This window comes from Rattus norvegicus, chromosome 1 (assembly GCF_021556685.1).
Source record: "Rattus norvegicus strain SHRSP/BbbUtx chromosome 1, alternate assembly SHRSP_T2T, whole genome shotgun sequence".
NCBI lineage: Eukaryota > Metazoa > Chordata > Mammalia > Rodentia > Muridae > Rattus > Rattus norvegicus.
The window spans coordinates 43,437,744-43,452,265 of record NC_141534.1 but is presented as its reverse complement, the minus strand read 5'-3'; the positions used below and the strand labels follow the sequence as shown (position 1 = coordinate 43,452,265).

General features: G+C 40.0%; 1 protein-coding gene across 13 annotated transcripts in view; it reads right to left on the bottom strand.

Moving 5' to 3' along the window:
* Esr1 (estrogen receptor 1) overlaps positions 1–14,522 on the bottom strand; it is a 392,546-nt gene that overhangs the window by 47,809 nt on the left and 330,215 nt on the right. The window lies entirely within an intron of this gene.

Genomic DNA, 14,522 nt, shown 5'->3' with positions numbered 1-14,522 from the left:
CTTATGCTCTAAGATCAAGAATCGACAAATGGGATCTCATAAAACTGCAAAGCTTCTGTAAGGCAAAGGACACTGTGGTTAGGACAAAACGGCAACCAACAGATTGGGAAAAGATCTTTGCCAATCCTACAACAGATAGAGGCCTTATATCCAAAATATACAAAGAACTCAAGAAGTTAGACCGCAGGGAGACAAATAACCCTATTAAAAATGGGGTTCAGAGCTAAACAAAGAATTCACAGCTGAGGAATGCCGAATGGCTGAGAAACACCTAAAGAAATGTTCAACATCTTTAGTCATAAGGGAAATGCAAATCAAAACAACCCTGAGATTTCACCTCACACCAGTGAGAATGGCTAAGATCAAAAACTCAGGTGACAGCAGATGCTGGCGAGGATGCAGAGAAAGAGGAACACTCCTCCATTGTTGGTGGGATTGCAGACTGGTACAACCATTCTGGAAATCAGTCTAGAGGTTCCTCAGAAAATTGGACATTGAACTGCCTGAGGATCCAGCTATACCTCTCTTGGGCATATACCCAAAAGATGCCCCAACATATAAAAAAGACACGTGCTCCACTATGTTCATCACAGCCTTATTTATAATAGCCAGAAGCTGGAAAGAACCCAGATGCCCTTCAACAGAGGAATGGATACAGAAAATGTGGCACATCTACACAATGGAATATTATTCAGCTATCAAAAACAACGGCTTTATGAAATTCGTAGGCAAATGGTTGGAACTGGAAAATATCATCCTGAGTGAGCTAACCCAATCACAGAAAGACATACATGGTATGCACTCACTGATAAGTGGCTATTAGCCCAAATGCTTGAATTACCCTAGATGCCTAGAACAAATGAAACTCAAGACAGATGATCAAAATGTGAATGCTTCACTCCTTCTTTAAAAGGGGAACAAGAATACCCTTGGCAGGGAAGAGAGAGGCAAAGATTAAAACAGAGACTGAAGGAACACCCATTCAGAGCCTGCCCCACATGTGGCCCATACATATACAGCCACCCAATTAGACAAGATGGATGAAGCAAAGAAGTGCAGACCGACAGGAGCCGGATGTAGATCGCTCCTGAGAGACACAGCCAGAATACAGCAAATACAGAGGCGAATGCCAGCAGCAAACCACTGAACTGAGAATAGGACCCCCGTTGAAGGAATCAGAGAAAGAACTGGAAGAGCTTGAAGGGGCTCGAGACCCCATATGTACAACAATGCCAAGCAACCAGAGCTTCCAGGGACTAAGCCAATACCTAAAGATTATACATGGACTGACCCTGGACTCTGACCTCATAGATAGCAATTAATATCCTAGTAAGAGCACCAGTGGAAGAGGAAGCCCTGGGTCCTGCTAAGACTGAACCCCCAGTGAACTAGACTGTTGGGGGGAGGGCGGCAATGGGGGGAGGGTTGGGAGGGGAACACCCATAAGGAAGGGGAGGGGGGAGGGGGATGTTTGCCCGGAAACCGGGAAAGGGAATAACACTTGAAATGTATATAATAAATACTCAAGTTAATAAAAAAAAAAAGAAAACCCTTGTTATCATCCCCAGCTCTTAGTCTCCCTGAGGATGGTGGCTGCTTTCTGACCACCCAGACCCCATGGAGGGTTAAAATGGATTCTGAAGCAAGGGAAACAGGGCTCCTCCCAATGTGGAGAGCCCCAGTCGGCAGAAAGCTAATGAAACTCTTGAAGCAGCATCCTTCTCCTCCACCTACACTTTATTGAAATGCTTTTGAGTCTTATTGTGTTGTAATTACATGCTATAGAAACTCTACAGACATCTGCTTCAAGGATTGGGCCCTCGACTCCTACGAAAACATTTCAATTCCATTTTCCTGGGTACACACTCTCCAAATGCATCAGTGAGGGCCCTACACAAGTATTTTCATTTCATGTTGTAGAGAACTTAGAAGTAATGCAGGTTCCTGACTTGGCTGTGGACAGACAGAAAGGGAATGTCCTTGGGATGTCTAGAGGTTGCTACCTCTTTGCTTCCTATAGTCTACTGTGACATTTGATCCACACAAAAGAAGTTGATAATAAATGTTTTTAGAAAGCATAATAAAAATAAACCCCATTTCTGTAAACAGCCTATTTCTGTTTTCATTTTCTTTAGAAAAATTGTTAAAAGACATTTATTCGTTTGGTATTTCTTGGTGGTTACAATCTTTTGTACATTGTACAAGACATAATTCTCACCCTTGAGATGATTATTTCCCTATAAACTTTTAGCTTAGGTCTTGAGCTTCTTCATTCATCTCGTATTAAAATTTCACATATGGGGTGGGGGATCAGATTTGTTTTCTGTTGAGAGAGATAATCTCCCCAGCACCCTGGGGACTTCATGGTTATTCCTTTCCTGAAGCTTTCAGTGCTCACTGTGCAGCAGCCTAGCTCCCAGGCTCCCTTCTCTACCTCACTAATCACCATGCACTTTTCTATGTCAGACCACATTGTCTGAAGTATGATACAGTATTATGCTTTTTCTTAACCCAACCACCTAACCTTTGGGGGATACATTTAGCTATGCTTGGTCCTTGACTTTTCCATATGAACTTTAAAATGAACTAGGACTAGGATTGTAAACACATACATTTACAGCTCAATTTATGAGGAACTAACATATTTTAGCAATGAATATTCCTCATCATAGACATGATAAGACTTTCTTTTCAGAGCTTCATGAACACTCTTCCAACAAAGGTTTATAATTTTCTTGATGCAATTCTTACAATTCCCCAATAAACTTATTCCCAAATATATTATAGATTTGTTGCCACTGCTACAAAGATATAATGTGATTTTTTTTAAGTTGGCAGAAGTAGATTTGATTCTGACATGTTGAAATTTAAATTTTTTTGAGGGAAAAGATCAGAAAAATAAGGACATTCTTATCTAAGAATGTTTTGAACAGAATATATTATCTGCATAATCCTTCATAGTTTTTTTAAATGGAATTCGTAGGGCACAGCTGCTGACAAATGGAAAATAATTTCCTAGGCTTTTTCTTTTATGATCAACAAGCTATGAAAACAGAAGAGTGTAGCATACAACCTGAAAGGTCTCATTGTGAATTAGCTGAAACCACAAACATGCATAGGAACCATTTATTGTTTCCCAAAATATAATTCATGGTGCCATTAAATGCCCCTTTAGTTGGGTTTTGGAAAAAAAAAGTTATTTAGGGCAGACAGGAGAGAATAATGGAGAAGGGAGAAGGGATAAGATCTCTCTCTCTCTCTCGTGTGTGTGTGTGTGTGTGTGTGTGTGTGTGTGTGTGTGTGTGTATGATGTTGGCAAAGAATAAATTTAAAAATATTAAGTCCCATTGGACACCCCATGTAGTGCTTCTGACTCCATTCAATGCCATGTGTCTGCTCATGCCAAGCTTTGGTCCTTGTTGGCTGTTCATAAGAGCTGAACATGGCTCCAGTTCTTGGAATTATAATGGAGGAGAAAGACTCAGGCCATGGACTAGGATTTATAGGCTGTAATAGCAAACACATCTGTGGGCAATATTGGTGGGGTCAGGAGAAGCAAAGGACGAAGAGTGAAATCAGAGAGGAAAGGGATTTGAAAGGAACATGCAAGGGAGAAAAGAACAGTTGTGCAAACTGTAATTAGTTTATGAAAGTAAACTGATATCATCTGTCCTGATGAACCACACAGTAGGAGCCTTAATGTATTTAACACTTTGAAGTTGAGCACAGATAATGCCAGTAGCTGCAACTCTAGTGTAGTCAAAATAAAATGCTGAGTGACAAGCTACCTTCATTCACCACTATTCGTAACAGGAAAGGAACAGCTCCTAAAGGAAGAATTGGCCGCAGATGCTTTACAGACTAAGTCACCACCCATGTCTCTCCCCCTTCAACTTTTATAAGCTATTTGACATGATATTCAATGAAGCACTAACGATTTTAATTTTTATTTACTATTTTATTTTTTGCACGTGAGTGCTTTGCCCACTATATGTGTGTAGATGTCTGCTGTATGTGTGTAGATGTAGCATGGACCTGCCTGTGCCAGCAGAAGTCAGAAGAAGCCTTTGGATGCCCCGGAACTGGAGACGTGAGTAGTTGTGAGCTATCATGTGTGCTGGGAACTGAACCTGGCTCCTCCACCAGAGCAACAGCTGCTCTTAACCATCTCCCCAGCCCCCATCTTAAGAACATTTAGATGCTTAAGGACAGGAAGAAGGAGGCAGAAGAATATACTTCTACATACAATATTCTACATGCAATATGAATATATGCTAGGCAATGTGGTAGAATTAATGAAACCCTACTTTACATATGAGAAAATTAAGCATAGTAGTATCTATAGATGTACAAGAAGTATATGAAGACAACAAAAGTCTGTATTGGTCAATGTAGAGAATATCCAGTAAAACATGTAATTGAAGAACTATTATGATATTTATATATGATACACGTAGTACATAGTAAATTAGAACTATTAGATTTACCTACATAATTTTATGTACTTATGTCCAACAAATAGCAATAGTCCTTAAGTATAAAACATACTCAGGGATGCATAAAAACATTCCCAAAAGGCATAAACACAAAATAGATTGAACAATAAAAAGGGAGAGTTTGCTTTTGGTAGCAAGATTCAACCAATACCGATATCGACACTCCCCAAACAGTATATTCACTGTAATCACAAACATTCCAATGGGTGTTAAGCTAGTTTTAACAGTCACATGGAAAAAGAAAAAAGAATCACCTCTTGAATTCTGAAAATAAAAATCTCCACGTGCAGGACTGGAGAGATGGCAATGGCTTAGTGAGGACATTGGGAACTTCTACAAATAGGGCTATGTGACACTGGACACTGATTTTTACATGAACAAACATTAGCAGGTGTCTAAATGTTGAGAAAAAGTGCAACAGAAGATTTTATTGCATGAGGAAGTATATAACTCAAGCCATTTGAGACTACCTGGACTTTTGAATAACAACTGGAAGAACTGGAGAGAGATTTAGGGACACTGTCTTAGGGTTGCTACAGCTGCACAAAAAAACATGATCCTTGATTTACACTTCCACATTGTAGTCCATCAGTAAAGGAAGCCAGGACAGGAACTTAAACATGGCAGGAGCCTGGAGGCAGATGCTGATGCAGAGGCCATGGAAGGGTGCTGCTTACTGGCTTGCTCCCGATCACTTGCTCATACTGCTTTGTTATAGAACCCAGGACCACCAGCCCAGGAATAGCACCACCCACAATGAGATGGGTCCTCCCACATCAATCATTAATTAAGAAAATACCTACAGATTTGCCTACAACTGGATCTTATGGAGGCATTTCCTCAATTGAGGCACCCTCCTCTCAGATGACTTTTGCTTGTGTAAAGCTGATATAAAACTAGTCAGGACAGACATGGAACTTGATCTTCAATTCAAACTTGAAAAAAATCAGAGAAATTTAATTGTACAAGTCCTCTTTCTTGATGTTGATGGAGTTCCTGCATCCTGCCTTGGCAAATACCTCAACTGCTCATGGCTCCTCTCTTCCTTGAATAGTGCACTTATATTTAATACATTGGGCCATGTTTTTCTTCCTACCCACTCCATATGTGTGTGTGTGTGTGTGTGTGTGTGTGTGTGTGTGTGTGTGTGTGTATACAAAATACACACATCTGTATATCTGTATATCTGTATATATATATATATATATATGTATATGCACAAAATGTATATGCTTCCTTGAGGAATGATGATCTTTTGGGAACGAATCTTCAGACTCTCTTTGCGTTCACTCATACCCAGCTATCTTATATTTATGCTGCTTGCTTGTTTGTAGATACTCCATCCTCAAACTCAGAAATCTTGCACAGATCCTGTTAGGACATGTCTTTGGCTTCAGTCAAGATTCCTTTTCTACCCCCACCCTCCTGAGAGTCATCCTCCTCAGAAGCCTTCCCTTAGCCTTTGGATTCCTCTCTCCACTATCTTATTGAGTCATATTTCACTCCATAGTTAAAGCCATGGAGGTGGCACTCAGAAGTTTGACCCTTGAGTCTGATCTCTCTTCTGACCTCCAAGTTTTTCCTTTCAGACTGACATAACATAATCCACAGAATATTACCTAACCTTATGCACATTATTTGTGAGAGAAAACTCTGGTTAAAAAAAAAAAAACAAATACAAAAACCAAAAAAACCCCCAAAACACTAGTTTGTTCTTATAGAGTAAAATCAAAGAGACATTGAGAGTTTGGTTTTAATATCTCTTTTCAATTTGAGAAAATGAGGACAACAAGGTAGAATAGTGATTGACTCAATGAAACTCTCTAAAAGTGTCACCAGAAACACTTGGTCCTTACCCATCGTGTCACCGCATCCCAATGAAGCAGAGAAATACCACTAACATTGCTCTATGTGATATTTCAGAATGGTGTGAACTACACTACCTCAGCAAACTTGATGACATCCTTGCTTTCTTCCTGTCAGCATCAAAAGGACGAACATAGAACTATCTTGCCATTAGAGTTGAGTTTTGTGTATGTGTGCATATGTGTGTGTGTGTGTGTGTGTGTGTGTGTCTTATGGTGCACTTTTAGGTAGGATCTATGTATAATGATATATCATATATATAACTATATATAATATATAATATAATACATAATATATAATGAAATATAGCATGTATAATAATGCTAAACACATGGAAATATCAAGAAAAATATCAACATATTCAGCTAAAGAGAGGATTACTTTTCATTCAGATTCCATAGCCATCAGGAAGTGATAAAGGAAGATAAACTAGACATGGACACTCTGAGATTTGAGGATCAATCATTTTGAGCAAATCATTTGTACACTAGAATTACTAGATAGTAAATGTCTGTCTCTAATACTCTCTCCTTTTCTGTACCTTCCAGTATCATGCAAAATCCTATGGTTACATCTACTACTTGTTTGTGTGTTGCTGCAACAAAATGCCAAAGAAAAGCAAACTTAGAGAAAGAAGGATTAATTTTGGCTCATGGTTTTGGGAAGTCATGGTAGCAGGAGTCTGAGGCAGTAGGCTATAGTGCATCCAAAATCAGGAGGCAGCGAGGCATGAATGCTCACATTCTCCTGGCTCTCACCTTTAAATCTAGTCCTGTAGAGAGAATCTCTTGAACATTATGTGGAAGCATTCGCCTGGCAATGAAAAAGTCTATGGCCAATGAGCAGGATTAGAACGTAGGACATCCATCAAGGAGAGAGAAATTCTGGGAGAGAGTCAGAGGCTCAGGAGAGGTTTGCCCCAGACACAGAGAAGGATGGTCACCTGAAACTGAGGACCAGGTCACCAACCATATGACATTCATAAAATATACAGGTCATTAAGTTATGAGCTAGTCAGGAAATGGGCCCAAGCTATTGGTCTAGGCATTTATTCATATATAAGAAGTCTCAGATTCATTATTTTGGGGAACATGGGTGTGGGTAGAAAGTCCAAGGCTACATAGTCCAGGACTCCATCATGGGGAATGGTGCCATTCACATTTAGGATATACATCTCAAATTAACGTCTAGATAATCCATCACAGACATGTCCAGTGATGTGTCTTTTTAGAGATTCTAGATCCTATCAAGTCTGAAGTCAAATTTACCCATCACATTATGCTTCTATGCTCAATAAATACCTATCAAACTGAAACAAATTGAGTTCTAAGCATCATGGCCTCTGGAGTAGCCAACTTCCCTCATAGCTGTGCTTTGGCAGCATTCATGAAATGACATGATCAGACTAGGGGGGTGGCTTAGTGGTAGAGTATGCATGGCATGCCTTAAGTCCGGGGTCAACCCATCTACTACGCAGGGGAGTAGAAGTGTTCTTTACTACAACATGGAAAAAAAAATCACTGTAATCAAATCATACGGTAGAGAAATGACTTGATTATCCTTGTGTGGGTAGTTAAGATTTAAACAATGTTAGCATATTTTAAAATTAGACAGTGAAAAATATGATTTCAATTTAGCAGATGTTTAACTGTTCAAAACACACGGCAACTAAAAACAAAGCAGCAAATAAAAATTCAAGGAAAGCCAAATTAACTTCCTACACAGGATTAAGGCTTTGTTTGGGATTCTGCCTTTCCCAGGAACAGTTACGTACACTGAGTGGACCCATACTGCTTACAGGCTTAATTCCCTTAAGGACTTAAACACCCATGGTTTAACACTTCTAGAACTCAGCGTCGCTTGATTGCTTTTGTTTTTAAGAGGAAATCTCGGTTTGAATATTTTGTTTTTTCACTATTTCCCATAGAGTCTTAGCTTGTACTTTCATGATTTGGTCTGGATGATCAAACAGAATTTTCTTGAAATACTGTTATGTAGATGTTTCCAATCTTTATTAATATGTAGACCTACGTCATGTGTAGAACCTACCAAAAGCATGTGGGTCAGCTGTTTTGAGTCCAGGAGATAATCTCCCATCAGAGGTAACAGTAGTGATGAGAAGAACCAGCAGAATGTGAGTGCTGGGGCTCAGTTAACTTTGTCTCTTTTATCTAATCCAGGATTCCACCTCAGAGTCTGGTGCCCATCACTTTTGAGGTAAGTCTTCCTACCTAAATTCACTTAAACGAGATAACCTCTTATAGCATTGAGGGGGATTCAAAGGTCACTGTTGAGTATCTTCCTCAATTGCTCTCCACCTTATATTTTGAGACAGTCTATGCCTGAATCTAGAGCAGTCTGGGGGATTCTCTTGTCTTCATCTCTTCAGGGTTAGAGGCATACTCTGTCACACCCAGTTTGTATGTGGGTTCTTAGGGATTGACCTCAAGTCTTCATGGTTATGTAGGAAGCATTTTATCAATGAAGCTGTCTTCAGGGATAACTTCTTTCTTTTGGTGGCAATTTTATGGTTGATAGCTCTGTGGTTTGTCCAGACACACAACAAAAGACTCTGGGAAATAATCAATTAGTTTTACCTATAAAGTGATGAAGAGTCACAAAAATCATAACAAATCAACAGCTCCAGGCTAAAGTATAAACTAGAAAATGTGCTCAAACCTATAGTCTTATGCACTCAACAAAATATAGCATCAAAGATAAGCCAGGGCCAGACCGTTCACATTAAAGAAGTTGCATACATGTGAGCTTCCTTTCTCTTCCCTTCTCCATCCAGTTACATAAGATGGATAGGAAAAGGTTGATGAGCAGAGTCGGTTTTCTAAATTTATGGCCAAGTTAGCAGATGATGATTACTGGTCCATTAATACATTTATGTGTTGTGTAATAAGCAACTTGGGGACAAATGAGGGCAAGCCAGGCAAAGTGGAGGGTACAGGACCTTTGTCAATACTTTCCGAGAGTGAGGCAGAGCCCAGGGCAAAGCTCCTGCAGTAATTGGAGCCCTCTCCTACTCAAGATCAACTTTGCTGAGAGGTGTCTCATTCTCTACATTCATTTCTTCCCCACCACCTGTTCTCCTGCTCCCCTGTACCTAGTGAGAAGCCCAACTCCTATAGGACACACTGCTTGGGGACACAAGTCTGAGCACGCAACAGAAAGGGAGGCCCGTCTCCTCATGCCCTAAAGACACATGTGGAAAGATCCCATTCTGAATTCATTAACTTGCTGCAGAACAATATATCTAATTATTTCCAGTAGAAAATTCTACAAAGAATTTAATGAAGTTTTCCATGGGAAGGGGGGACCAGCACAGCTGCTGGAAGCGTTGCACAGGAATGTTTGCACATTTATTTATTTGTAATTTTCTGAAGAAAAAAATTTTAAATCTAAAAATGAGAATGCTTTTGTTTCTAGTAAATGAGGTGTTTTTTCCAATTGAAATGAATTTATTATCAGAAAACAGTCTGCTCTTTCTTAGAAAAGGCAGAGTATTCTACCTTCTGAGCAACCTGTTTTTCTCTTAGGGAAGGGAGTTTATTCCCATTCCATGCCTACAAGCAAAAGAGATTTTTGTTGTTCAGTACTGTTTCCTGCAGGCAGAGCCTCCTGATGTGGGAGCGATGGAAAGAGCTAGATCAACAACTCTCTGGCCAGAGGCTTGGTAGAATTCTGCTTGTCGAATTAGTCCCTGCTTTTCAGATGTATGAATCATTTTTTCTCCCCTCTGAGAGTGAATGGGAATCAAAAGAGAGAGCATTGGCTTCCTGAGAAATCCACAAATATTTCTCAGAATTTGTGAGCACGGAGAGCTCCAGCAAAACAGCCCCTTGGAAACTGGACAGTCTTCGGAACAGGCAATTAGCATTGTGTCCTCTCGAATTGAATCTGCCTTCCAGAGACATCGACTTCACTCCTGCAAGAGCCAAGAGACCCCACAAGGAGCAAGGCATCAAGAACACATGTGCCACTGTGTTCAGCCTGTTTTTCTAGCATGAGACACATGTGGGACCAAAGGATGAGGCTCATGCCTAGGAGACACAGAAGGCATATTTTGTGTTTTCTAGTGCCAAAACACACCAATGGATTAGGTGTTAGAATGGAAAATGAGTTCTCTTCATTTCCTGATTACTTTCACAGGCATTCTTATTATCTTTAACTTTCCTTTTATAAAATACACAGACACACAGACACACATGTGCATACACATATATACACACATACATATAACCCCACACACCAAACCCCCCCACACAGATTTTTTAATATACCTTGTAATGACCTTATTTATTTATTTTTTGGTTGTCACAAGAAGATTTGATGGCACAAATTATGTGGACTTCATTGCTGTGGGATCCAGGGAAGGACTAGCCATGGTGGGCAGATGGAGCCTGGCAAGGATAAAATTGGCTGACAAGCTGGTTACTACCAGGAGAGCTATAACCCAGGAGAATCAAGATATCATGGGTTGTCATCAGGGAGTAAATCAGGCAATAATTCTCTTTTATATGGACACAGGCTAGGAACCATGCCCTCCGATCATGAACGTGGGACGGCAGCATACTGGGTTTTAGTTTCAAAAGTACAGACTCCTACCTGCTAATATAAACATTTCAGTGACTCAAGGAGAGGGTGGGTGCATTCTCTCCTCTGATAGCCTTATAAGACGCAATTGCTTGGATTAACAGGGGAAAGCTGAGAAAACAAAAGATGTATGCACTCATTAGTAGATAACACTCCGTCTTTTGTCAGCAACCATGGCAACCCCTGGGTTACAGGGATACATAGGATTTGAGACACTCTCCTTCACATCTATGCAAATGAAAGTGTTCTTTTGGGTGTGGTTCACCTTTCAGAGATAGCATCCCAAAGCCAAAGACCAATCACAGAGAAGATGCTAATACTTGGTCCATACCTGTCAGCTTTCCACCAACCACTGAGCTTAGAAACGTGTAGCTATTTATAGTTTGCTATTAAAATGTTCATTATGTATATTTTGGGGGGAAAGGACAAGGTAACTGAACTTAACCTTACAGAGGTTGGAAGCCTGTAGAGTGATGTTTATAGGCTGACCCACAGAGCATCTTCCAGGGATATACAGATTCTAAGGGGCTTCTGTTCACAACACTGTTTATTATCATATATCTATCAGATTGTCATCTACAATTACTAAGAAGGTAATTCAACAATGCTGAAATTGAATAAGACTGAATATATCCTATGTCAAGAATATAGGGTCTTTATGTTTTAGATCAAATGTTATCTTTTTTAAATATTTAAATAAACATCTTTGTCTAAGCATTTTAATTTTTACCAACATCTATTTAGAATGGACAATGAGTTTGTCATTAGGTACAAGCATACTTAAGGGAGGATATTTTGTTGGTTTGCTTTGAGACAGTAACACACTGTGTAGCACAGGCTGGCCTGAAACTGAAAACTCTCCTCTCTCACCCTCTATGGAGCAACGATCACAGGCGAATGTACTACCAGGCCCATGCTTTCTAAGTATTTTCGATTGTACTAAGGTCTTAAATAATGGGTCAGTTCTGGGAAAAATGAGATTTATTGTTTATCTCCTTTGGAATTTAGATATTGCTTAAGAGGTTTATGGGATATAATCACAAGCTAAATGTAATCATGAATTAAGAAAAAATAAAGCTCTTCCAAAACAGATGGGTACTAATTTCTGCAAAGGCTTTAAAGTAATGTTCCAGTAGTCAGTGAGCAGAAATAAACCACAAGTGAGCTCGATGACAGCGATGGTCAAACTACCCATCAACCTGGGAGCTCTTTCCATTGAGGACTTGCTACCAGGATGACAATGGCCAGAACCACTAAAACATATTTTCTGGGTCTCACAGAAGACTTTGTACATTGGAGGTAACACAAAGGTGGATGAGATTTGGTTGGATCACAAGACGTTTATGGCTCACAGTCATCTGGCAGGATGAGGCTCCAGAGGAAGGAGAAACTGATCACAGAGAACCCAGACAAAAGAAAGCCTGCTTTCTGGACAAAAAGAAGAAAAACCTGAAGGAGAGTTTTATAGAAACTAGGTATCTGAACTGAGCCTTAAAGGGAGGATGAGTTTCTAACAAGAGAGACTTTTCAGAGCAGCGGAAGAAACCTATAAAGCTGGACACACCTATTATCCCCAACCCTCGGGAGGCAGAGGTGGTCAGGGGGACATGAGTTCAGTAACAGCTTATGTGACAAGGACATGTGACTCTATCACACAAATGAATCAAGGCACCAAAGCTAGTGTTTGTAAAACTTGAATTTGACATTTTGTTCCCAAGTTGCAGGTCAGCTTCAACTGCCAGATATCTTGAGTCTGGACAAGGTCATCAAATCCCCAACATCCATGTCTTGCTCTCTCATTCACTGCCCTTCTTCATTTATATCATCTGTAAAATGTGTGCTCAACAAGCTTCTTAAAGACAGTCCTGACTGATACACACAAGATGCCTATGTGGTACTTTCAAGAGAACTTGGGAGTCAACTGAGACTTAGTCAGGAGACACCAAGATTACAGTGGTACTTTGGGGCATCATCTCTGGTGGCACTGTGAATGGAGATTGAAGGAAAGAGGAGTTCAAACAAGAGACCAAGACATAGACAGGGAAGTAGGCAAACAGAAAATGAGGTATAAGGAAGGTTTCAGCCATGTTCTGGAGACAACTGGAAGGTCTGGACTCATAAACCATTCAGAGGTCACTAATGTGGTAATGTCACTAAGACAGAAAAAAAAAAACAAAGAATCAGAATTGATAAGAAAGATAATGAATCCAGTATTGGCCATGAATCTCCAATGCATCTGGGACAACAACATAGGACTATCTAGAGAAGTTGAGTTTTCCACAATTTGTTCTCCAGCCACCATATGTCATGGACAGGAAACATCTAAAAGAGTTTTGAGCACATGACATTTGGTCATACTTTGGGTGGGGTGGGATGCTACCAGGGACTAGGAGGTAGCTCCCTGGAGGGCTACCAAAACCTATAAGACATCAAACAGTCTCCAACCCCAAGAAAGAATGTCCCTGGATAGTAACCATGCAGAGGCTGAGAAATCCTCATCTAGAATGATTTGAAACTCCAACTCTGGATTTTTTTTAATTTTTAGATAGAAGTGAATAAACATCCTTGAGAGATGATGGGGAAATTAAACACAGCAGAAAAACAAGGAAAGGAAAGGAAGAGATTAGGGAATCCCCAGGAGACAGTCCATGGATTTCTTGAGTAAGGTAAAGTGAGGGTCTTTCATATTCACAGTGCAATCTTTTATGACTATTCTCGGTAAGCACATAGGAACCTAAGAAGAGGGATAATGGTGAGAAAGACATTCACGAAGCAGATCAGTTCAGTTATGAAGATATAAAAGCTTAAACAGAGCTTAAGCCTGTCTAGAGGTAAAAAAATTAAGAAAAATTAAAAACCCTGAGAATGAAGAGGAGAAGGGGAGAATAGAGAAGAGTCCAAGTGGGCCATGAGTCTACCATTACAAAGACACTGCTATGGTCCAACAGAATAGATGCATCAATGTCCAGGAGTATAGATGTAGTTGTAAGGAAAAAGACTAGTGGCCTCTCCTTGTGTTTGGGGGAAATGTTCTATGGACAGTAAAATCTGATCTGTTTCTAAGGAAGTATTATCAAAATTTCCTAAAAATTAATTTGATGTAGTAAATCAGAAATCAACAACTTCCACAGTTCTCTCTTATTTAAATCTTGCTTTAACTGTTCCAGGGGTCTTGACAGGTGTAGAGATTTGGTTCCTCTTCTGGTAAAAATGGAGATGAGATGGTTTCTGCATCTTTGGGGGTGACATGCTATTTACAGGAGGCAACTAGAAAACTAATCAGCATAGTAGCTGGTGCTGGACAGGGTCTCCATTGAAGGCAGGCTGCTCTGAATAATATCTAAATCCTATTACTCTAAAACACTATTGGGGAAAAAAGTATCAGGGACCACAGTTCAAGGCAACTCCGGGTAACAGGCTAAACAACGTAGCTAAAAACTGAGATTAATTTCTAGAACTGCATGCAAATGGCCTTCAGAACTCTCAGGCCAAATTTCCTCGTTGGAATGATGGAAAAATTAGAGAAAGACTTTGATAGGCCATTGTGGTTTGGTTGTA